The 25,729-nt window shown below is 52.6% G+C and overlaps 1 long non-coding RNA gene across 1 annotated transcript; it reads left to right on the forward strand.

The window, feature by feature from the left end:
• On the forward strand, window positions 1–2,087 carry LOC123582160. Its single transcript, XR_006704251.1, has 2 exons — window positions 1–824; window positions 1,805–2,087. It is a non-coding gene; the product is annotated as an uncharacterized LOC123582160 (long non-coding RNA).
• Window positions 2,088–25,729: the final 23,642 nt, after the last annotated feature.

A 25,729-nucleotide genomic window follows, 5' to 3' on the forward strand; every position in this document is an offset into this window, starting at 1 on the left:
GGGTGGAGGTGTTGCATTTTAATGCCTGATTTTGGCACTTGGTGCAGAAAAATAATTGAGATGCCAATGGCCAAATTTTCCTCCATCCAATCTCAGGGAGAAAAGAAAAAAAAAAAAAACACCCTCGTTTATGTTTAAATTTCTTGCAGCTGAGTTATATACACAGTACATGAGGGCAACTGTTCAAAATGTACACATTTATAGCTCCACTGTATTTTTTTTTTTTTTTTTTACCCTTTGCAACAGAGAGCTGAGACATAAATACCACCCCCGTCCGACTGCACGCAAGGTATGCATGTATGTGACGAAAATAAATCCTCCGGGATTTCTAACTGCCAGGCTTTTGTGCTCGACACATGTCAGTGCAGATTGCCAACAGGTGCGGCTCGGGGGGAGGACAGGGCAAAAGACAGGCAGGATGACTGGGAGGAAGCCGGTGGCCAGCCACACGGCGGAGGGGGCGGGGCACGCCGCCTCCCTCTCCCACAACCTGGCTGGCCCCCCTCCTAGACCAAGTAGGAGGCACGATCACGGGGGCCGTGGCCAAAACGTAAGATTCCGGGCAATGCTACAGCTCCAACACTGGCCTGTGTGGGAGAGGAGAGACGACATAAGTGTCAGCCCGATTTGGGGAGCTGGAGTCGCCGCTCCAGGGAAAAGCGATTTCTACCCTCCACTGTCCAGTGGGTAAGAAGCCAGCTGCTCTGGCATCGCCGTGGAATCCAGGGCAACCCGTGTTGGGGTGCCCTAGAAGTGCAGCTTGTGGCTGGGCCTCCCCACCCCCATGAGACACAGCGGGCAGGGACTGTCCCGCCATTTCACAGGTGAGTGTCGGAGAGGCTGAGGGACTGGACCACAGTCACACAGCCAGCCAAAGACAGGCATGAGCTTGGGAGCTTTTCTGCTGTTTTTGCCACAGACCCAGAGGAGAGGCCAAGGGGAATGCCATGGGTGCAGGGCGACTTGAGGGACAGAGGAAGTCCTGCTTGGCTCCCTTGCAGAACCTAAAATCCCCATGGGGGGAGTCAACCACTGGGTTTTGACAGAATTTCCCAAGAGCATTGACAGGAGCACTAGATTACTGGGACCGGGTGCTAAAGGGCTCTTCGCGGGGAGCAAGTTTGAGCAGTGCTGAATTCAGTGTGGAGTTTTCCACCCTGCAGGACTTCTCAGAGTCTTTACCATGTTAATGACCAAAAGCGGGGTTGTAGCCTCCAAGATTTCCCAACCCCATTGACCAGGGAGGTATTTTCACCAAGCCCTCGCTAGGGCTCTGCGGACACACATTTTCTGAAATGCTGGATTAGGGCAGTGATGAGTTTAGAAAAGCATATTTGGGGGGAGGGGAGGGGAGGCGGGTTAAAATATTATACTAATATTGGTTAAATCCTCCTAAATGCAAAGTGGCTTAACAGATTAGCTTTAAATTACCTGAGAGCCTCTGAGGAAATGGGACACAGAAAAGGTAGGTTTTGACAGAAGAGCAGAGGGAAGTGAAACCACCTTAAATTCAATTTGAGAAGAGCTTCTTTAAACGTGTTGCTGAAAAAAAAAAACAACAAAAGAGGTTTTGCGTTTTGTAGTGTTTTGTAGACGTTTGATTTTGCCCCAGGAGCTCTGAAAGGTGCTAACCCTTCCCTCCTGGCCCCCCACTTCCGGTTGGAACCAGAGGCATTACGGGAAACACCTGTTGGCTGGGGCGCGGGGGAGGGGTTCGGCAGCCGAGATTTGTGTGTGTGTGTGTGTGTGTGTGTGTGTGTGTTACCTCGTTTTGAAGATAAAAGAAATTTCTGCTTTCTTACAGGAAAAACAATTCCGTGTATTTTTTTGGTGATGCTGGGATGTGAGAACGCATTTCTGCTCCAGCAAAGGGTTTTTAAAAAATGAAGCCGTAACGTGCCAGCTCCCAAAAGTAAGGGCTGGATGTCATTTATCCTGTCTCCCCACCCCCCCACCTCCCGCTCCCCGCACCCCCCCCCCCTTCTGGTTTAGAGCTGGGAGCCTAAGGGATATATTTGTTGTGCTGACCGGACATTTGACTCCTGTGTAAGATGGGCTACTATTGAATAAATAAATCAATAAACAAAGCTCAGCGTGCACACAGTTCTTTCTGGAAGGACAGGTTGTGACCGTGTCCAGATGGAGCCCGGGGTTGTGAGTGGGGAAGGTGACCTGGGGGTCCGTGCCGGCCTCTGCTCCACGGCATCTGGGTGACCACCGATAAGTCTCTTAACCACTCTGACTCCAGTTTCCTCATCGTATAATAGGGACCCCGAAAGCTGTCTTGTGTATCTCGCAGGTGACAGGAGCGTTGGAGGAGAGAAGGAATAAACACATGTTGTAAAATTAAGAGGCTATACAAGTACGAGTTATTATTCCGTGACCGAATTTAAGCAATATCAGGAGGGCCTCTTTCCCTATCTAGAAATATATATATATATATATATATATATATATATATATATGTGTGTGTGTGTGTGTGTATATATATATATATATATATATTTTTTTTTTTGTCAAGGCTTGTCAAGGGCCTGAAATCGTATTATTAGAAGCGCATTCCCTGGGATGTTAAAGGCTTTTAGATCTTTAAGACATTTTCACTAAAATGCATTTGGGAGACATCAATATGATGCCATTATCTCCGGTCCCCGAGAGGCCGGCCGGAGAGCTGGACCACTGGCAACAAGCCAGGACACCGACTGGGCACGGGGTCTGGGGGGCAGGGGAGCCGGCAGGGACGTGGTAGGCAAGCTGGTGTTCTAGGAAGGGGTCCCCAGGTGTGTGATAGACCAGAGCCTCTCACCCTTGAATGTGCCCATAAGTGACCTTGAGGGGGAGTTAAAATGTGGATTCCCCTTCAGGGGCCTGGGAGGGGCCTGAGAACCTGCATTTCTCACGAGTTCCCAGGGGAGGTGCAGGCTGCTGGTCTGGGGTCCACATCTGGGGAGCACAGTGATAAAAACCCGCAAGCCCGACTATCCCAGGGAGACCTGGTCAAAGGCCTAAGCACGGCAGAATTTGACGGTTTGGGAGGAATCGTGGCCTAAAAGCGGTCCTCCCTGGCGCGAGCGCAGGGACTAATCCACAGGAGGGCTGTCTGCTGATCTGGACGGTGGTTTCCTGGAAGCCTGGTTAGTGAGCTGTGCCCTTAGCAACCGGAAGGCAGGCGTGCGTGATGGGGCCTTGAGACCTTGCCGGGCCTCCTGGACAGAGCCCAGTGCGGCTTCTATCTGCCTCATTTTCCCCTTCCCTTGCTTGGCCGTCTACCCCCAGTTCAGGTTTTCCCAGAGCCCCTCTGTGTGTGTGTGTGTGTGTGTGTGTGTGTGTGTGTGTCTGTGTGTGTGTGTTGTTTCTCTGTCTATTTCTGTCTATCCACCTACCTCCGCCCCCTCCCCCTCCGTCTATCATCACCATCCTCCCTGCTGGCTTCGTCTCCAGCTTCCCTCTCCAGCAGCTGGTTCACGGAGGCGTGGGTGGTTTACCAAGCTCTCTCACCAGGTGACCAGTGTTTACTGTCCCGCAAGCCCGGGCACTTGAACGTGGGCCGATGAGCCCCCTGAGGGAGACACAGGTGCTCTTCTCTTTGGAGCCCCACTGCCCTGGCACCGGGCTCGGGTGCAGAGCTTTGCCAGTTTTCCCACTGCTGGTATTCCTGCGTGTGGACGTGCCTCAGCAGGTCTCATGGCAGGAGCCCCCCTAAACCCCAGGTAAAGTGCACAGCGCCCCTCCAAGCTCTCGCTTCCTTGTTTCCCCGGGTCCTGGAAGATTACGACATGAGAAGGAATGAGAAAGACTCAAAATATGAAGAATGAGACCGGTCACCTATTGCACGGAACGCAGCTGAGTATCTGAACGTGTAATCTAAGGACCTATCCCGCCTGAGGTGGGGGGGGCGTCCCCCAGGGAGGACTGGGTAGGGTCTCATGCCAGAGAGTAGCCCTGGCCACTGGAGGGGGGTTGGGCTGCACAGCACCTCTGAAGAGGAAGGCTGGGTGAGCACATTGGTCCCCCAGCGTCCTGGGCCCGTGGCACGCGGTGGCCGAGAACCCTGTCCTTGCAGGGAAGGTGAGGTCATAAATATTCAGCTTAATAACCAAAGCTCAGTGATGTGCATGAGGGCTTATGATACTATTCTGTTTATTTCTGTGTAGATATGGCATCTGCCAAAATAAAAAGTGAAAGGAAGGAAGGAAGGGGGGGGGGAAGGGAGGGAGAGAGGGAGGGAGGGAGGGAGGGAGGGAGAGCGAAAGAGTGAGCTACACATGTCTTACTTCTAATAGAACTTTCTGATTTGAACCTGTCCTGCCCTGCTGTCCTGCTGCTCTGATCCCGGCCATATCGTCCTCGTTTACTCAGTGGTTACATTTCCCTTTGCAAATAAAGAATGTCGGGGGCACCCCGGGTGGCTCAGTCAGTTAAGCGTCCGACTTCGGCTTAGGTCACGATCTCACGGTTCGTGAGTTCGAGCCCCGCGTCGGGCTCTGTGCTGACAGCTCGGAGCCTGGAGCCTGCTTCGGATTCTGTGTCTCCCTCTCTCTCCGCCCCTCCCCTGCTCATGCTCTGTCTCCCCCTCTCTCTCAAAAATAAATAAACATTAAGAAAAGAAAAAAAATGAAAACAACAAAGAATGTGGCACTCAGGCCTGGGTCAGCGCCGTTCAAAGTATCATGTGAGGGTAGGGGCCCATCTGTGAGTTTGTTACTAGAACGCGGGGTAACCGACGATAAATGTTTAGAAACTTTTGTGGCCATTTGTCACTGCCCTAATATCCAAACACATGGTGGGCGGATGGGTCTTCTCAAATGGCGTTTGGGATGGTAGTCGTGCTCCAGGAGCGAATGTCATGTGGTGTGAACTGGGGTTGGCCAGCCACAGTAGGACCACGTGTCAGACCACGACGGACTGGATATCTTATCCAGAAAGTGGTGTTTCGCAACATCGGCTTTCACAATTTCCCCTGGCCAACCCAGAGCCCCTCCGTCTCTCTTTCTTGCAATGAAAGCAGAGATGTCTGGAGGCCGCCTCTCCCACCCACATCCCTGCTCCTGGGAGGACCCGGCAGGGACAGAGGGGCCCTCGGGAGCCCCACGCAAGCGGTCAGGGCTGGTCTGTGAGTGGGTAGTCTCGGCGACGATGATTTAGAGCACAGTGCGGCGGGGTTGGAGGCGGAGAGGGAGCTGTTCCCCACGGCGTTCATTAAGCTTCCATAGATGGAGTTTCCTGCTTCCCCCGCTAGCCCTCCAAAGTGCCTGTTATTAATTCATAAAAACACTGCAAGCGTGATTGAGTCCGCTGATTACTGGAGCAGGCAGACACAAGAGATGGTAAAATATTCCTCGTCTCTCTATCAGGCTCTCAGGGGCTCGGGAGGAGGAAAAAATAAAAAAAAATAAAAAAGAGAAAAGCAACAACATGAAGAAAGAAATATGGGGGGGGGGGGGTAGGAAGCTGTGTTGTGAAATATTAATCAGAGCTGTTTGCCCCTGGGGGCCAAAAATAGGAGGCGGCATAATCAATGTATCAAGCAAGAGCTGCCCGGCGACATGTCTTTGAGAAGCTGATTATTGCGGGTAAACACAGCTAAATATGCTGGATCTTTGGACTGCACCTCCGGTGTCGCTGGAGAATCCGATTCCCTTATCATCCTTCTGCAGGTGTGGCCCCAGGAGAGAGTGGGAGGCGCTGGCAGGATGTGGCTGCGTGCGCAGGGAGCCACTTGGGCCCCAGTAGGAGTTGCTTCAGCTCCTCTCCAAACGCTGATTCAGGTGGGGTGGGAGGTGCGTGTGTGTGTGTGTGTGTGTGTGTGTGTGTGTGCATGTGGGTTGGGGCTGCCTCCAGAGTTGGCTCTTAACAGCTGACGACCTGACGCTGACCGTGCCAAGGGAGCCCCAGTTCTAGAATAGTTTTCCTGAGAGTCCTCAACAGGAGCCCAGGTAGCTTTGGTGGGGAATCGGGGGGTGCGGGGCGGGGGAGGGGGTGCATTCAGGTGCCTTCCATAAGACTGGGATCTTTCCAACGAAACTCTGCTGTGGAGAGGCTGTTGTTAGTTGACTGCTCATGGTGCACACATCGTTGCATTAAGGGGCCACCATGCCTGCCCCATACCCCGCGAGCCCAGCACTTGAGACACGAAGCCTGCAAGTAAGACTAGAAGAGAATGGTCACCTGTCATTACGGACTAGAAGGAGCCTGGGGATCATAGAACCCTGAGCGGGGGGAGTGAAGATGTGGATCTCGCCCGCACGGAATCTGAGGTTGTCAGAGTGAAGGTGAGTTTGGAGATCAGAGATTCCTACCTCCTCATTGGATGGAGGCCCAGAGAGGGACAGTGACTTGCCCAAGGTCATACGGCAGAGATATGATTCTTGATGCATAGGCGAGCCTCCCGGCGTAGGGACAGGGCATGAAGAAGGAGGAACAGGGGTGAGGGATGGAAATTGGTTTGCACTGAGCTTTTGGGCTTAAGGAAAGCTCCCTGTCGACTATGCGGAACTGGATCAGAAGGAAGGAAGCTCAGGGGAAGAGATGGTCCTCCAGAATTCCTGGTAGGAACCCCAGCTCCACAGCCAAATTTTTGGAGAACCTTGAGCCAAGGTTGATCCTCGAGCCTCTCTGAGCCTCAGTTTCCTCATTTGTAAAGGAGTCTGACTAAGCAGTAATAGCAAAAACCTTATGAAATCCATGAGTGAGATCAGTATTGGGGGTGAGCTGTGGCTAGGGTCTTCTCCATGATGGACAGAAAGAGGATGGGGTTAAGCAAGGTACACTGGACCAATCATAACCTCTCCCCATCCAGGGACCGGGAGAGCAGCTGTGCCACAAAAAGATTTCGGAGAATTGCCCTCCGGCCCAAAGTGCCCTGAATTACTTCGTTCTCCTCTTGGTGCTTCTTATAGAAGCTCAGAACTTCTTATCTGTTCTCCAGCAGTCACATCAGCAGAGGACCCACGGTGAGTGAGGTCCTAGGAAGGCAATGGCTGATTGCTTTGCCGAGGGGCTTACCTTGGGAAAAAAAGTTTCCCTTCTTGTCTCCAAGGGATGGTTGGTCAAGCCACCTGGGAAGATAGTGGTAATTGTAACTACCAATTGTTGAGCAAAGACATTATTCCCAATTTTAAACCAATTCTGCCCATTTTACAGAAATGAAAAGCAAGCATTAGCAAGGTTCAACAATTTGCCCCCAGTCATAGAACTGGCTGGTGGCAGAGCTTGGATTTGAACAATCAGGATTTGTCTGATTCCTGAGGCCCCACGGCCTTCCCACTGTGCCTTCCAGTGATGTCAGGGGGTGAAGAGGAAATAGATATTTTCTCCTGCTGATTTCTTCTCAGGCCAGGAAAGTGAGCTTCAGGCCAGAGAAGAAAGAATGGTATGGGCTGGAGGCATATCTATAAAGGAGGGAGGAGGTTAGAAAGCTCAGACTACTCTGAACCTAGCCCAGTCTCCTAAGGCCAATGAGCTATATACCCCAGGGTCTTGAGAACTTCTTGCAAAAAAGACCACCAAACAGCTGGTGGTGATCTCGGGAGGACTGTGGAGATGAGACAAGTCGAGTAGTAATAGAAATATTGTGTTCTCTGGGTACCTGGGTGGCTCAGTCAGTTAAGCGTCCAACTCCTGATTTTGGTCGTGATCTCATGGGTTCTGGGGTTCAAACCCTGCATTGGGTTCTATGCTGAAAGTGTGGAGCCTGTGTGGGATTCTCTCTCTCCCTCTCTCTGCCCCTCCCCCACTCACACTGCCCCCCTCTCTCTCTCTGTGTCTCTCTCAAAATACGCAATCTTAAAAAAAGAGAGAAATATTGTGTTCTCATGAGCCTGATATTGATCCAGGGAGGGATTGCAGTACAAGTGATTAAAGCAAGGACGTATCAGCCACTGGGAAATGAGATGGTGACCATCAGGGCTCAAGAAGGCTTTACAACAACTAGCTGAATCAAAATAAGCCTATGTCAAAACAAGCACTCTTGGACAAGGTTACTGGAAGGGTGATCAGAAAAACACAATAAATGTAATAGACTTAAATTTCTGTAAAGTAATTGGTACGGACTCCCAGTACCTCCGAACGGATGAGATGGAGAAATGCAGGCAGGAATGTGAGTTCAGTGTAACTCAGAGGACTTTGCTTGATGCCTAATGCTTGGCCCTCAGTAGATGCTCAGCAACATTTCCCAAATGGAGTGTCAATGTGGGCAACAGCTGTGGCCATGACTGAAGAGGATCTGCCCCCAGGACTTTGCCTGCCATATATATATATGTGTATATATGTATATATACATATATACATATATATATGCATATATACATATACATACACACACACACACACATATATATATATATATATATATATATATGAGACAGAGAAGCCAAGTTTAATAGTATCTTGAGAATAATACCAATTGTGTAGCATAATCTTTATGAAGTTTTCCATGTGCCCTCAAAATAAAATAAAAAATAATCGGGCATACAGAAAAGGTTCTGTGAGGATACATAGAAAACCCAATGCCAGTGGGGAGAGGCAGAAGATGGGCATCCCGGCAAATTCTGCTTTCTCTGCGATGATTGTTTGATAATGAGAATATGACCGTATCTTATATGAGCGAATAGAATGAAAAGAAAGAATGATGAAAAGAGTGGTGAGGCGTACCCAATATTTGGTGCTATTTGAGCATCAGATATGTTGTTGGTTGGGTGACATGGAAGGTCCCATCCAGAGCTGGGCTCTATGTGTCTCATCTTTGCCCCAACTTTTATTTAAGGTGTTGACCTTGGATACACCCTCCCCAACCCTGGCCCCACTTTCTGGAACCTGGTTTTCCCTCTCATGGGAGAGTCTTGAGACTGGACAAATGTAACTGTACATCAGGGGTCACTTGATAAGCTTTTCAAAACCAAGAGGTTTGACAGTCACTCATTCCAACAATGAATGAGGCCCCAGCCTCCACCCCACACCCCTCCATGCAGCAGAACAGAACGGCTAGCAGTGAGGGCGTACGGAACACCGGGCACTGAGCTCTCCCTTTTTGTGCCCGTGACATCACCCAGTTGGCATGTCAGTACCATGGAATGACAAGGACACAGAGGCTTGGGGAGGGTGGGGACCTATCCAAGGCCCTGCAGCTAGGAAGGGGCACAGCCACAACCTGGACCATTTCGTGTGCATTACATTGTGGGGGCTCAGAGCAGAGGGCAATGACCTTTCAAGGAGGAAGGACCGGCTCAGGGAGATTCACTAATACATGGCATTCGAATATAGGTGAGAAGGATGAGCACGGTTTGGTGTTCCAGGCAGGCCTGGTGGGGGAGGGAAGGGGCCACCGAGGTAAGGCATGGAGATGTGAGATCAGGCACTCAGATGGTACCCAAGTGGCTCAGGATTCCAGCCCAGCGGAGGCAGGGAGGTAACAGCAGTATCCATTTCCTGTTGGTGTTCCGTGAAAGACAGCTGCTTAGGACCCCAGCTGCCCATCAGTCAGTATTTCTTACCCCCTACTGCATACCAATCCTTGTGCTAGTCCCTGAAGTTCCCAGAAGTGTGGGGAAGACGTTCCCCTCCTGCGAGAGACTCTTCTTGGCTGGGAGGAAGACCAGGCAATCCTTTCAGGGAATGCCAAACCATGATTTGGAACATCACTCACAACGCAAGACGGCAACCCAGGAGAGGCTGTACTGCTCCAAGTTACCTGCGAAAGGAGTGGTTCAGGCTTCACATTTTGGTTGAGGGCAGGGAAGGGGAGGAGCTGCAGAACGGGCAGATCCTCAGCTGAGGAGGGGGCTGGCTTGGGAAAGAGGAGGCAGGCGTGACCAACAAGGGATGAGAGCCAGGGTGCAGAGGTCAGAGAGCATTAGATGGCACTGTGCCCGGTCATGGTGTGCCAGCTCAGGTGTCTGGCCTGTCCTGTGAGTGTGGCCTGGAGGAGTGCTCAGCCAAGGACTTTGATTTTGCAACGCCAAGGCAGTTTGATGCCCTTGAAGCCAGTAACCAGGTAAGTCCCTCAGGCAAATGGCGTTCCGGCAGGGGGCTCCAGGCAGCCCAGCCCCAACACCACCTGCAGCCCCAGCCCAGGCAGCCCCGGAGCCCCAGCTCTGAGGACAGTAGCTGCCCTCTACCTGTGTTGCTGCTGGGACGATTAATGAGCTCGTGTTTATAAAGGACTCTCAGCTCCTCAGAAGAGCTCTGCAGAAGTACAAGTGGGTTATAATTACCACCACTGTAATTAATGAGTCCAAACTTCTTAGAGAATGTAAAGTGTGTAATGAAAGGAGGGGGAAAGAAATGGGGAAAAAAAAAAAAAACCCCATGTGTATGTGTTTGAACTTGAGATTTTTTTCCTTTGTCGAGGACACGTTGGTAAGGTATCAGATGATATTATATTCTCTCCTTTCAAACCTGAACGGAACCCCAGATGGGATGCCTCAATGCCAAGGGCAGAGTTTCCAAGAATAATGGACCACGTTGCAGTGCTTTGAAAAACGCTGGGTTGGAAATCAATCCTGCCATTCCCAGTAACTGGGAGAGTTGAGCCTTCGTCCGTAAGGGGATGATGCTACTCGCCTAACAGGTGTGTGTGTGTTTGGGGGGGGGGGGCGGGCGTGTCACTGAGCTCCGGAAGGTGAAGCACTGGACACACAGCTGTTCACTTCCATCCTGTGACATTTTACACCCCAGATCCCAACTGTTTTACTCGGCGAAAGGGGAGATAATGAATGCCTCCTGCTTAGCCTGCATTGAAAAGTAAGAAAACACATGCCTGCATCTTCTACTTTAATAAATATGGTTGTTTGATAGTGCTTGGGTGGCTCAGTGGGTTCAGCATCCAACTTTTGGGTTTGGTTAAGGTCATGAGCTCAGTTTTGCGAGTTCGAGCCCTGCATTGGCCTCTGCACTAATAGTGCAGAGCCTACTTGGGATTCTCTCTCTCCCTCTTTCTCTGCCCCTCCTGCTCTCTCTCTCTCTCTCTCTCTCTCTCTCTCTCTCTCACACACACACACACACACACACACACACGTGCACATGCGCTCTGTCAAAATAAATAAATAAACTTAAAAAATAAATAAGTGTGGTTATTTATAACAGATCCTTTTTAGCTTTTTTCTTTTGGTGGTAATGGGGTATCCTTTCCTTAGGATAAATTCCTAGGATAGAAGGGAAGAAGCATTCTTATGGCTCCGGGAATGCATAGCTAAGTTTCTCCCTAAAGGAGTTTATGCCGAGGCTAACCAGGTGGATAAAGATGTATGTTTTACCACAACTTCACCAGCACTGTGTATCACTATTTTCATATGTGTGGAAGGGGATGCCATTCCTTTTGCAAGGTTAACACATAATATTACATGTTATTCAAATTCAATGTTAAGAAATCCTTCTAAGAGCAAAGAGCATACAGTGGCATTTCACAGAGATGAAATTTACTTTCTAAGCTTGACTTGGTTAACCTGGCCATCTACAGGGGCCTCGGGCCTTTTCTTGGTTTTGGTGCTATCATGATTTATTCACTCCAACATGTTGGGAAATTAAAGTTGAAGTGCTACTTTTTACCTTAATTCTGCCACGTCAATTGCTAGAATCGGTCAGTTTTCTCAATTTTATTGGCTCTGGTTGGCTCTCACTGGCTGGAGTCAGCATTTTTCACTCTTGCTTCTATCTTGTGCATCCAGAATCTGTCAAGGCAATTCTGGTGATTTCCCCCAAGTGTTTCACACGCTCATATCCCACCGGGGCACACAGTGCAGGGTGCAAACCCACCGTCTGCTTTGACTGTGAGTCACAGGCCCATCCTCCTCCCCCAGACTCTGACCCAATAGGGCCAAGGTCAGTTTTACTTGTCTTTGACTTGGGAGAGGATAATAAATGTAGGAACGAGTGTCAAAAATAGTTTACATGTTGCCTATCCTGGAACCTCAGAGCCTTTCTGAAAAGGGGCCAGCTCATACAGAGACTAGAGGGAGTTGAAAAGAAGCTTTCTCCACACTCCTGGAAGGAAAGCTAGGGTTGCATTAAGGACAGTGGGAAGAGAACAGTGCTGTCCTTGGGTATTTGCAGGGACATATGGCCCAAATGCCTGCCTGCCCACCTGAGCTCCTGGATGATCCACCCCCAGTGGCCCACCCTGGTTGTACCTGCCCACACCAGGGTTTCTGCCTCAGACACTCACGGTTTTGTTAATAACTTGACCTCATTTACTAATGTGTATAATTTTTTTTTAATTTTTAAAAAGAAGAATCTAATGGGAAAAAAGATGCTAATTTTTCCTATTTATTCTTTCTGCAATAGAGATGTCTAGTTGCCTACCCAATGTCCGTTCTCTAATTTTTGATAACAGAATCCCTAGATTTGGGGGGGGGGGCAGGTAGCAATGGGCCCAACTAAAAAGCTACATATCCCAAGCTATCTTATAGCTAGCTATCTGTGGCTAATGGAGCTAAAGGTAGAAGTCATTGGGTGGGGCCTCCAAAAAAGCCTTTTAAAGGGCGTTCAACTGGCGCATGACTTTCTTTCCTTCTTTCCCTCCTTCTTCCCTTCCTTCCTCCCATCTGGAACAGGGGCATGATAATTGGAGCCCCAGCAGCTGTCTTGTGAATAAGAAGATGTGGTCACATTCTGGGGCTGGCAGAGCAGAGAGCTGGAAGGAGCCTGGGTGCCTGATGGACCACCCTAAGCGTTGGATGGCTGTGGCCCATCTGGGTCTCTCAACTCAACCTCAGGAGTAGCCTGGGCAACCTCAGTCCCAGATCCTTCATATTGATCTGAATGCGGGGGCCATCTTTTTCTCTCCGAGATCCACCTGCATGACCCCAAACTCTTGCCTTTTCCTCCTATTGAACCAGCTCTCCTGATGGCCTCTTCCATTCCAAATTGACTCAGACTTATCCCTGGTCTTCGTGGCAGCCCATCCTTCCTGCCTGGCATTTCCACCCAAGGCTGGGGGTGGTGCCACCCAGTGGCCTGCCCTGAGAGTCGGGACCACAACCACAAATCCGGTTGTCAAGTCTGTGAAGGCAGGACCCCGATCCTGGGGCACAAATCTGGGATCCCAACCTGGATCCTAACCTTAGCCTCCAAGCCAGGCTCCTTTCTGCAGCCAGTACTGCTCTGCACAGCATAAATCTGGTCATGTACCTCCTCTACTTAGCAACTTTCAAAGACTCGCTGTGGCCTCTAGAAGTTCACTTTATTCTTGGGCCCCGTCTCCCAGGTAAGAGTGAAGCTCTGTCCGCCCTGGCAGCTTTTCTCGTCAGCCATCCTCAGGAAGACTTCCTTGACCTCCGGACCGGGGAACCTTCTTGGTCCCAAGACCCCCCTGTCTGTCCCCTGTTAAGTAATGGCAGGTAGAGGCTCTGCTCAGGCAGACAGCGTAGGCCAGGGCCTGGGTCCAAGAAATTCCAGCAATATCTGGGTGCCTCAGCCATGACCTGGGGCTCCTTGCACCTGCCCACAATAGCAGCCCAGCCTGAGCTCAGCCGACCCCTACTGGTGAGGAAGGAGGGCATGAGGTCAGCGGGTGGCAGGTCCTCCACTGCCTGCCGACAGCCAGGCCACCACAGCGGAGGAGTGGTTTCCTCCTCATCCCCGCTCCTGAAGAGAACCCAGGAAGTCAAAACCGTCCCCGGAAGCTGTCGGATGAGGATTTGGCGTGGCCTTGGGAAATAAATCCAAAATGACCATGCGACCTTGAGCCCCATGTGTGTGAAACAGATTCCCGAAGGAAGGGACGCTTCGGGGTAAGGGTTCTCCCACTGGAGCGCGCACCGTGATCCCGTTAAAACAGACTGTGGCTCGGGTTCCACCTTCGGAGCACCTCCCGCCTGATAGATCTGGGGTGGGCCTGAGAACCTGCATGCCTCACATGCTTCCGCGGGCTGCTGCCGCCGGTCGGGGGGTCACACTTGGAGCACCCCACTCTACTAGGACCTAGACAAGCCGTCCTGGAGCCTCTGCAACCCCTAAGAGGCAGAAGACGTGCCCCCGGCTGGCACTGCTGAGTCAGGAGGTCACGGTCAAATGCCCACAGGTCAGTATCACCTCCTCTACTGTAGAAAAGGGCTTCTCGGCAGCCCCTTGGGTGCTCGCCCCACACCCCCAAATCCTGGCGCACCCAGAGCCCGGGCTCCACCCAGCTGTCTTAGCAATCCCCTCCTAAAAGAAGGAGAAGATCTAAAGAAGGAGAAAGATCTTAAATCCTTACTCTGCACTATGGGAAAAATATTAAGGAATTATCATGTAGCCTTAAAGCCTATATATGCAAATGCACTCATTTGAATAACTGCCAATTTCTATGCCTCCTCAAATTAGGTATTCAAATTCTAGCCTGTGTACATGTATAGTTGTTCCTCTTACTGGTTCAGGCTTAAATAGTCACGTGAAGGTTAAACCACTGGCTTCTCTTCTGGGCCCCTGTCTCTTCAGAACAGAAAGGAATAATTAGGGATTAGTTTTCTGGAGCGTAAATTGTCCCTTTGATGGTTGGGCTGGCCCTCTTTTTTGTCGTTTCTGTCACAGCCATCTGCCACCTCCCTCTCCCGTGCGTGGGGCTCTTGAAAAATACGGGTTTTTTTTTGTTTTTTTTTTTTTATCCCTCCGGTTTCACCACACCCCAGGAGGTGGCCGGGGCGGCGAGGGGGGACCCACATTTCACAGGCGGGGAGAGCGAGACCCGTGGCTTACGTGGGCCGCAAACGTGGACTCGGGCTTGGGGTTTTGGATTCAAACCCCGGGCCTCCCTGCTCTGTCACGTTAGTCCTCTGCCAGGGCACATTGTCCTGTTTTCCTCCCATCAAAATTGGTGACAGTTCCAAGCTCGTTTCAAGCTCTTGTATTCTTGTATTCCAAAAAGTCCTGGAAATATAAAATGGGGACATCCCATTTTATAGATGAGGAAGCCGGGCCTAAAGGTACCTGGCAAGTGAGAGTCAGAGCGGTAACGGAGACCAGGCCACGATGTGACGTGAGACCAACCGGCGGCAGGACTGTTAGCATCTCTCGCAACGTGCGTTCCGTGACCTGGACATTGGCGGCTTGAGCTTGACCATGGTGGGAGCCTGGCACCCGTGGGAGCCGGCAAACACTACAAATCAGAGCATTGCACCTCCCCCCGCCCCGTCCCCAAACCCAATTCCAGATTCAACTTCCGTCTCTCGCAGGGACGTCTAAGGCTGGAAAGCAGCTTTATTTTCCAGCCCTTCTGGATCATCGCGGCTGCAGTCCTCAGCATCGCACTTGAGGCATCGCTAGACGCAGGCCAGGCACTGCACAGCGGTCCCCCGAGAGGTGGCCCAAGTACCCACAGCTGCCTTCAGCAGAGGGACCGTTCGCCTGCCACTCCACATTTCTTTCACCTCTGGGACCCAGGACCCCGTGAGTCAGGACATTCAGCACCTGCCTGTCCCGTCTGGCTCAGGACGGGTCATGAATCTTTCCACCCCTGGGGATGTTTAAGGTGAGGCTGGACGACACTTGGCCGAGCTGCTTCTGGGTCAAATCTATGCTCCAAGGAGCCATGATTGTCCTCTAGGCTTAACACTTGACCTTACTCGTCCTTCAGAAGCTGCTGCTCTCTCCTGCTAGTTACATGCCCCGGCCTCTCCTCTCCCAGCCCGCCCTGCCCTGCCCAACACAAACCAAAGCCGTCAATGAGCTGTCTGGAGGCCCTCCCCTGCCTGAACTCAGAACCCAGACGGCGACTGGCCACTCACACCTCATTTCCCAATGATATGCCCCCAGTAGAGCCTCCCCTTTGAAACAAGACGCTGGCTTGAGAGAAGGCCTCTGTTAACTGGCTGGCCCCGTCTCCTCAGCTTCAAGGACACGGCAGGGCAGTCATGCCTACAGCTCCAGGCTGGGAGGGGCCGGCAGATGCGGGTTCTAGTCTCGGCCTGAAAAAGCCTTTTCCTTTTTCCCGGACGTTGGTGTTCTCATCCCTGGATTGTAAATACTGGCCAAGGCCTGGGCGTAGTTAACGATGTTATTTCCTTCCTTTCTCTGAGACCCGCAGGCCCATTCTAGCTCACACCTTCCCATCCCAGCATCACTGTGGGTTATCTTAATCACCTCTCCCCTACAGAGGGACTCCTTCAGCAAAAGAGACACATCGTAGCTGCATTTTGACGGAGGCGGGAGAAAAGGTTTGGTGCGTTTGATGCTTGTTTGCTCCTGACACCCCGCCCACTTCCTGAGAGTACTTGAGGCAGTTTCTAATATGAAAACACACAGAGAACAACCCAAAAGAAAACCAAAAAACAGGTTTCCTGAGCCACGTAGCAAACTGGGAGGAAGAACGCTTCAGGAACCTTGAATAAGATCTGATTTGACCCCCGAGCCTCCTGGCAGCCAAGGCAAAATGAAGTAGCCAGAGAAAGGTGATGGGGAACTTGGGGATTCTTGCGAAGGGAAGCCTCGATCCTTTCCTGGAGGTGGGGCCGGGCTTGATGCCTCAGATACGGCCCACCGGGAGGGGGCTCACCGCCCCCCCGCTTTCCCCAGGTGATGTCCACTCTCCCCAGCTGACCTCAGCGAAAGCCCCAGAGATTACAGTGATGCCTGCTGTATCTCCAAGCCAGCTTCATTAATAAACATGGGCGCCGAGGAGGAATTCTCCAAAGAAAGTTAGGAAATCAGAGTCGTGTTTATCCTAAGGAGCCCGGCATGCAAATACAGCAGCTGTTTCCATCCGTAAACAGGAGAGGAGAGGGATTTGGTGGCTGTTTGCAATGATCAAGTGTGGTCTAGACCAAAATAGTCAAGTGTGTTTGGGCTGGGAATTAGGTACAGATAAACATGAGGTAACTTGCTTTCTGCAGTGACTGTCTGGAAACACCGTGGGCAAACTTGTCCCTCATAAAGTGGATGATATTTTACACGCGCTCAGGCAGGCGTCAGTTAAAGGGCTCCGTTGGCTAATCTTCTGTTAAGGTTTAGCAACGTCTGTCTCCTTTATCTGTTTGGTACAGGTGACCATCTAATGGATGCTTGGATTGGGGGTGGGGGGGGCCTCTCTACCGTATCCACCTGCTAGGGCAGCCCCACAGAGACTGCGTGTTCCCAGAGGTCCTGCAAAAGCACTGCTCCCAGGGCATTTGCAGAGGCTTCTGCAGAGGTGGATAAGACAAGAAACCCACTGCCAAGGAAAGGGCTCAGAGGAGCGGGACAGTAACTTCCAGAACAATTTTTAAAAGGCTGAGCACATCATACGAAGCCTTTCATTAAGGCTCTGAGTATGTGTGCAGCCTCCTCTATCCCCACAGGAGGCCCTCTCGGGGCAGGGGGTTGCTCACCGGTGTTGTGGCAAACTTCAGGGCTCCCCAAACATGTCAAAGCCATGCCCTTTGCCTGGACCCCCTCTTTTCTTCCTCTAGTGGCTCTCAACGGGAGACAGTTTCACTCCCCGGGGACATTTGGTGATGCCTGGAGACATTTTTGGCAGTCACAGCTTTGGGAGGGAGCTGTCGGCATGTAGCCAGAAGAGGTCAATGTCGCTGAATGCCTGCAGTGCACCGCGCGGTGTCACGGCAAAGAAGGGTGCAGCCCAAATGTCGATAGTGCCCGGGTTGCAGCGACCTGCCTTCCAAAACTCAGCAAGGGGTAGCGCTTTACTCAAGAAAGCCCCCTTGACTTCTCCTGGCTGTGCTAGGAGCCCCCCGCCGGGTTCCCAGGCCAGCAGAGAGTTGGGCCAGGGGACCCTAGGAATGACGAGGCATTGTTCCTTTCCAGTCCTGCCTCTGCTGTTTGAGCGAGTTCCTGGCTGGTTCCAATTCTGGCCCAAGAAGCTTCCAGCTGGTCCCTTCTAGCCTCAGTTCCCCTCCTGCCCCCCCCCCTCCGGTAAAAGAAGGAGCACAGACCCGTACAGTGCTGACCTCACTCTGCTCCGAGCTCCCACCCCTCCGAGGTGACAGCTGCCCGCTCCGTAAACCGCCTCGGCATCAGCAGCTGAAGAGACCGAGGTTAACTCCACCGCAGAAAAGGAACAGGAGACCGAGGACCTTGTTAGAAAATATCTATTACGCAGAAGACAAAGTCACAGTTTACTTCCCACAGCGGAGCCTTCTCTTTGGGGCTGTTGGTTTGCACCCTTCTCGCTGCTGCTTCTTGTCCCCTCAGTGCCCCCAGCATGGCTGATCTGTCCCCAGACGGAGCCTCTTGAGCGAGAACAGAAGCAGGAGACTCTGAGGCAGGAGCCAGGGAGGGGCTGCCTGGGGCATCCACCTGGGAATCAGGGCATCCAGGGTCCAGGATGGCCGTTGCTTCCATGTGACCTTGGACAAGTCTCCTTACCTGCGTGGGCCTCAGTTTATCCATCTGTCCAGTGGGAATGTAATGCTCGGGCTATCTCATGGAATCATTAGAAAATCTGGTGGAGGAGGGGAAGACCAAGCCAGAGGATGCTGCTAATATTTCTGGAAGCCTATTGTACGCCAGGCTGTTTACATACATCGCTGCCCTGTTATTTGTGCTGAGTCGTCCCTTCCACGGAGGAGGCAGCAGGCTCAGAGACGCCGACGAATGCCCAGGGTGAACCCGGATGTGAGTGCAAGTCGGCCCCACCAAGGGCCACATTCTCTCGTCCACGCGATACTGTCTCATGACATGTGCTGCCTGTGGAACCAGGGAGGGCTAACCACCTGTAAGCCTTTCCTAGGATGGTCGTCCTACCACGCACTTTGTCCTTCGTTAAGGGTAAGTTATGTGGCACTGAGGAGAGATCCCACAGGAGGAGAGGAAAGAGAAAATGGTGCGAGTTGGAGGAGGTAGGATTTGAACCGGGCCCGGGGGAGGCGGGGGGCGGAGCAGAGAGGAGCAGGGGGGACATTCCAGGCACGGAGAGAACAGGACCAAAGGCGTGGCGGCTGGAATGAGGGTGGTGGACGCAGGGGGCAGTGAGAAGGGCATCTGAGCATCTGACTCACGCTCACATCGCATGGGGAAATGATGGCGCGAAGGTGGGGGCCCTGGGCGCCTTGCGGGGATAAGCCACCTTTTCCATCCCCGTCCATGAACTGTGGCTCGCAGATCCCCTCATCCACACTCTGGGGTCAGTGGCAGACTGGTGAAAAAAAAAAAAAAAAAAAATGAAAAAGGAGAAGAACCCTTGGAGATAATTAGCATTTTAATTGGGATCAATGCTTTAGGCGAAAAGGAGAATGCTTTACTGCAAAATTCCAGGCAGCAGCTGGCAAGTCCAGCAGGATCTGGGACGCTCTGCGCGGGGACACAGTCAGTCCTCCCTTTTTTCTCCCCTCGCCTTTCCATTCAATTAACCTCCGCGCTCCCTTCTCCACGGCGGGCCTTCCGGGAGGCGCTTCACGCACCGTATCTCATTTAATTCTCGGAGCAGCCCAGAGCTCGCTGCTCACTGCTTGCTGTGAGTCCTGCCCACCACCCCTCTCTCGGGCTGGCCAGGATCTGTTCAACCCCGTTTGCCGGTGTGACAACGGGAGGCTCAGATGGCACAGCTCTTAGGGGCAGGGCTGACGCTGATGTCCAGATCCGCTCGACTCCCTGTCCAGTGCTTCTTTGCTGATAGCTCTTGGTCTGATGCAAAGATCAAGGCAGGGCCCGTGTCCTTTTCGCCAGAGCCCAGGTTAGGGTCTCAGTGGGCAAGAGGAAAGGGGAAGGCCCGTTGGCCTTGGAAATATGGGAAGGGTTCTCAAAAGTCAATCTCCAGCTAAGTGAAGGTTCTCAATTTAAGCACCATATTTAAAAAAATAAGTTAAATAGGGGCGCCTGGGTGGCTCAGTCCGTTAAGCATCCCACTTCGGCCCAGGTCACGATCTCGTGATTCGTGGCTTCAAGCCCCGCGTCGGGCTCTGTGCTGACAGCTCCGAGCCTGGAGCCTGCTTCGGATTCTGTGTCTCCCTCTCTCTCTGCCCCTCACCAGCTCATGCTCTGTCTCTCTCTCTCTCTCTCTCAAAAATAAACAAACATTACAAAACTTTTTTAAAAAGTTAAATAAATAACAAGTTAAAAATAAGTTCGTATCATTTCATATGGAAATCACGCTGTCCCTAAAAGGACACTGGGGACAGTTGGTGAAATCACACATCATTTGCCCATCAGATGATGGGCAGGTGAGCTGTTCCTGCTTTTTATCCAGTTTGCAGCCGGTTGAGGGGCCCAGAGCCTCCAGTGGGAGTCCCTTCCCCAGTGCTGCCCATGTTGATTTCCTCACTGCCCAGCAAACCCTCCCCTTGCCTGATGAGCCCCAGGGTCTCCCTCTGGGGGCCGCCTCGGAAGGGCTCTCAAGAGAGGGGTTGCTCACCCAGCTAAGAGCAGGCCCAGGCCACACGCTGAGCCAGGCCACACCCCTCCCAGTCCAGGGGGTCTGCTGCTGACGTCAGAGTGAGAAGGTAAAGGAAGGTCTAAGAGCATCCCTGCCCATGGTCCCTACAGCCTGGAGACCAGGAAACACTCACTCTATTTCCCACACTGGGTCCCCTTCTGTGAGCTTCCTTCTGTGAGCCGACAAGGGCCCCATCGCTCCGAGCGTTCCAGAGTTCTTGGGTGGGTTGTAACCAATGCTCCTGAGCCAACGTTGCTGTGTCCTCCCTTGCTGCCCTCTGTCCTGGTGCCTTCTCTCCCTGCCATCAACGTGCTGGCCTTTAGAAACCGTCCCCTCCTGATCCGAACGGGCCAAGGGATGGGGAAGCCCTCGACCAGCCCCTTAGAAGTGTGTGCAAAGTAGGAGTCCCCGGGATCTGAGCAGGGTGTGCAAGGCCGTCACCGGTCAGCTACACAGTCCAGCAACACATATTTTTCAGTTCCTACCGCGTGCCAAGTTCAGTGCCAGCCTCTGGAGGTGCGGCCAAGGCTGCCGGGGGAGGCTCTGAGGCTTCTGTCAAGACTGAGCATTCTGGCCCTGGGAAGCACCCTGCTAAGAGGACTGAGGTTTAGAACCGTGGTCCCAGCAGGGTCCTTCGATCCAGAGCCAAACTGCAATTTACAGGAAATTTTAGATAGCCTTTTTATCTTTATAGCAGGAAGCTGGGTTGTGACCGAGGGTCCCTCACCTGTGGACACTCAACTGGTTGGGCACATAAGCCCTGTGAAGAAGAAGAGACACCATGGGACAGCAGGTCAGGAGCCCTGGGAGCCAGCCTGGTTTCACATTCACATTTATGTGAATTTATTCTCCATTTAGTGGGCGTTTTTTTTTTTAATTTTTTTTAATGTTTATTTATGTTTGAGACAGAGAGAGACAGAGCATGAACGGGGGAGGGTCAGAGAGAGAGGGAGACACAGAATCGGAAGCAGGCTCCAGGCTCCGAGCTGTCCGCACAGAGCCCGACGCGGGGCTCGAACTCACCGACTGTGAGATCGTGACCCGAGCTGAGGTCGGACGCTTAACCGACTGAGCCACCCAGGCGCCCCTTAGTGGGCATTTTTGAGCCCCTCCTATGTGCCAGGTCAAGTGCTCGGCACTTTAAAACACACTTATCCTAGGGGCGCCTGGGTGGCTCAGTCAGTTAAGTGTCCAACTTCGGCTCACGATTCGTGAGTTCGAGCCCCGTGTCGAGCTCTGTGCCGACAGCTCGGAGCCTGGAGCCTGCCTCAGATTCTGTGTCTCCCTCTCTCTCGGCCCCTCCCCCACTCGTGCTCTGTCTCTCTCAAGAATAAATAAATGTAAGAAATATTAAAAAAACAAAACAAAACAAAACATGTATCCTCACAGCCTCCACGATAGCAGGCTCTGAGGGGCAAGGGCAAGGTCCCCGGCCAGGATCCCAGCTCTGAGCAAAGCGGCCAAGCTGTCGCCCCTGCAGCTCTGTTTTGCCCGAAAGATACCCAGCTCCTCCGTGGCTCTGAAATTCCACGAGACATTTGCTCGGGCATGTTCCTCCGCACGGGCTGCCCCAAACCACTCCTGAAACCATGCTCAAAGCCAAGGGCGGTGTTGATCAAACTCCGTATTTGTCCTTTACACCGCCTCCCTTCTGCACCGGTTCCATCCCTGACGCCGGACAAAAGATGGGCCGGGGTCTTGCGCCCCTGTGGTTTTGGGAATCAGGGTTCTGCCCTCCCCGTGTGGGCAGGAAGAGGGGAAGGGAGAAGCATTTGAAAAGAGCTTTGTGGGGGGTGCCGCTGGATCCAAAGGGATGTTCCGCCAACGGGACACTGTGGAGCTCGGCAGCCCGTGTTTGGACCGAGGGGTGGGATGAAGTCGCTCCTTTCTCCGCACTCAAGTCTGCACCGTCCTTAGACCCGGGTGACAGGGCCCAGGGCCACCTCTGGCCATAATCCACTCCAGGATTGAGGAGGCCACAGAACGAAAGAGCCATCCCCAAGCCAAGCTGGCGGCCCCCTCCTTCTAGACCACATTTTGAAACCCAGGACCCCCAAATTCCCTTCCCAAGTGGCAATGACTGGGTTTCTGGGGCCTGAGTGAATCTTTTTCTGGGGTCCCTTCCGCTGAGGTCTGACCCTACCACCACAGGTGTAGCCCTGGACCCAAGGGGCGGCCCAGAGTGGGGGCAACTTGGGGAGGAGAAATGTAGGCCATGCATCTGCAAGCGTGGAGGCAAGGGTTCTGGAAGTGTGGGATGCAGCCAGGGTGGGATGAGAAGGGGGTTAGGCCGTGGGCTGGGAACATCCATTTGTTAAATGTTTTTTTTTTTTTTTTAATGTTTATTCAGTTTTGAGAGAGAGACAGAGTGCGAGCGGGGGAGGGGCAGAGAGAGAGGGAGACACAGAATCCGAAGCAGGCTCCAGGCTCCGAGCTGTCTGCGCAGAGCCCGATGCGGGGCTCGAACTCACGGACCGCGAGATCGTGGCCTGAGCGGAAGTGGGACGCTCAACCGACTGAGCCACCCAGGCGCCCCAGCCTAGTTTTCATTTTTGAGTGTGCAAGGACATCACACGCCAGCCTGTCTTCACGTAACTCACAGTTTACACTCATCGTTAGATGGTGACCTAGCCTGTAGGCGCACACACACACACACACACACACACTCGAACACCTGCTTCCCGTCTGAGTCCCGTGACAAGCCTGAATGGCGAAGAGACGCCTGGGTCCTGCCTTCAAGGCATTGGGAAGAAAATGAGAACCTCTAGCCTGTTGCAGGGCACCCTCGGTGCAGCTTTGAAATCCGAGGCTGGGCTCCCGGCCCTTCCCTGCCCTTTCCCGCCTGCGGTTTTCCTCTCGGCCTCCCCTGGGGAAGCAGGCCCTGCCAACGAGGCTGGGTTTGATCAAAGCCTCCCCAAACCCAAGCCGAAGCCGCAACTCTCCGCATTATTAAAGCGTTTAATAACTGTCCACGGCTCCTCCCTCCCAAAGACCCTGAAAGCCCTCTTGCGCCTCCTTCCTTCACCCTCTGCCTTTTAATGGCAGGAGGAGCGGGAGGGGGACGTGGGGGGAGGGGTGCTGCGACGGGCGGATGGATCTGATTTCCCTCGCCAAGTTCAAAATCATAATCGCAATGTTCCTAATTTCCATGTTCGGGAAAGCTCCTTACAGTATAACAAATGCCCCAATTACCATGCTTGCCGCCCCTTAATGTCGTTTTAAACACACTGCTCCATTTCAGTCCCCCTCCCCCCTCCCACCGCCACGTGCAAATAAACCCCTGTTACGGCTTCCTGTGTGCAGAACAGGTCTCCGGCCTGCCTGGATCCCGAGATTTCAATCTTATCTGGCAGGAAGGGCAATTTGAAATTTAATCATCTTTTCCCCAAGCCAGAATGCCTTATTATTACTTTTTCAGAGAAAAGAACAGGCCCAGAAATCAGGCTCCAAAATTCGGTGTGGAGGGAGAGGGGGAGGCGGAGGGTGCACCAGGCTGTGGGTCCCTGCCACCCCATTAGGGATCTCTGTTCTCGGGACAATCCTTGTGACCGTTTTCAGCCGGAGCAGAGCCAGTGCAAGATCCCTCCGGCCGAGAACTCTCCCCTAGACCAGTTTTTCCTGGGTTTGAGAATCCCACAGAGAAGATTTATTTTTCCCCCTCCCTTGTTGAAAGGGAGTCGTCCCAGAGAGGTGGTACAATGTGTACTGGTGAGTCAACAGGCTGTCGGGGAAGCCACCCGGTACCCCGGCCCCCCAGCTGGTCAATGGAGATGTTTCGGCCGCAGCCCGCGGCCTGGAGACAGAAGAAAGAAATGCTGAACGTTCTTGAGCAAACCGGGTTCTGTCCGCGGACTGTGGGGGAGAGAGAAGCTACACAGAGCCAGAAGCTAGTCCAAGGGACTCTCTTCCCGTCATCAGGCTGCACACTTCTGAGCGGGGACTCTGGCTGTCACCGTGCCTGGCCCAGTCGGGGAGGTTCCTTCCTGTAAGGAACATACGCCACCCTCTCCCGTATTCAATTGGGAACATGGAACATGTTGACCGCTCACCCATGAAGGAAATTTGGTAGAGGTGGCCACAGCCTTACAATCCCAATGACCTAACAGCAGCGATCTCCAAAGCTGAAAGAGACGCCTCCGAGTGCTCAATAACAGCAGAATTCAGTCGACGGTGCTAAAGGGAAGATAGAATCGGTCTGCTGTTTTGCCTCCAGAAAATGCTAGCACGAAGCCGTTGATGTGGGAGAGAAGGATCAAAGAGAATATAGTCCAGCATAGAGGGGAAAGCTATCTTACGGGCATGTCAGGCAGCTAACTGCTAAATATTGTTGTTGGCTCCTGGATTTTGTCATGTGTGTGGTATTTGTCAGCTTTTTAAGAGGGGATTTGTTGTGATTTCTCATCCTAAATAACACTCAGTCAGGGCGCTGGGTGGCTCAGTCGGTTAAGCGTCCGACGTCAGCTCGGGTCATGATCTCGCGGTTCGTGGGTTCCGGCCCCGTGTGGGGCTCTGTGCCGACAGCTCAGAGGCCGGAGCCTGCTTCGGAGTCTGCGTCTCCCTCTCTCCGTTCCTCCCCTGCTCACTCTCTCCCTCTCTCTCTCTCAAAAAGAAATAAACATTAAAAAATTTTTTTTTTCAATAACACGCACTCTCATACTGAATTTTGGACTCGACGTTCTTTTTCTTTAACGAACACCTAACCAGACCTGGGTCCGGTCTGGCAGGTTGGATGTGGGGACACCAGAAAGATGGTCAGGGATGACTCCAAGGTTATGTCTTCCCAATGTTTGGGTAGTAAATTTCCCCCCTATTTTATGCAATAATGGGAACAATTAGGTTTTAAGCATGACCTTATGTGGCAAAGGAAACAGCTGGCCCCTTCTGTTGACTTGCTATTATGTTTATATTTCGAACGCCACTGGTCTGTGAAATCTCAAGTCCGAGCTGGGCAAAGCTGTTGAGGGGGACTGCCAGGGAGCGAGTCCTGGAGTGCCCTTGGACAGAAGGGGCTGGGGAAGACTTGGCTGTAAGGAAAGGTGCAGACTTAGCCGTGCCAGGGGCGGAGAGCACAGCACCAGGAGAGACGAAGGACTGTTTCCCAGGACTGGCCCCGCCTACCTCTGAGGGCCCGTCCTCATGACCCCTGACCCCTGCCTAGTATCTCCGACAGCCCTGACCCCATTGTCACACCTGCTCCCCTCTACACTCCCAGCTCTTTGCGGTGCAAACCCTCCGGGGGTTCTGTGTCTCCACGCCTGCCCAAATGCTCTCCTGGGTTTCTCAGCATCCTCGCACACACAGGAGGTGGTGTGCCGCTCACGCTGGGGCTCCCGATCACCCCTGGTCTCTTCCTTACTGAGGCTGACTCATGGCAGCACTGGCTGATGGGACCAAGTGGCAAAGGCGTCTGAAACCCTCCCCAACAACAAGCAGCTGCTTGGAACCCCTTCC

Source organism: Leopardus geoffroyi, chromosome B3 (assembly GCF_018350155.1).
Source record: "Leopardus geoffroyi isolate Oge1 chromosome B3, O.geoffroyi_Oge1_pat1.0, whole genome shotgun sequence".
In the NCBI taxonomy this organism is placed as follows: Eukaryota; Metazoa; Chordata; class Mammalia; order Carnivora; family Felidae; genus Leopardus; species Leopardus geoffroyi.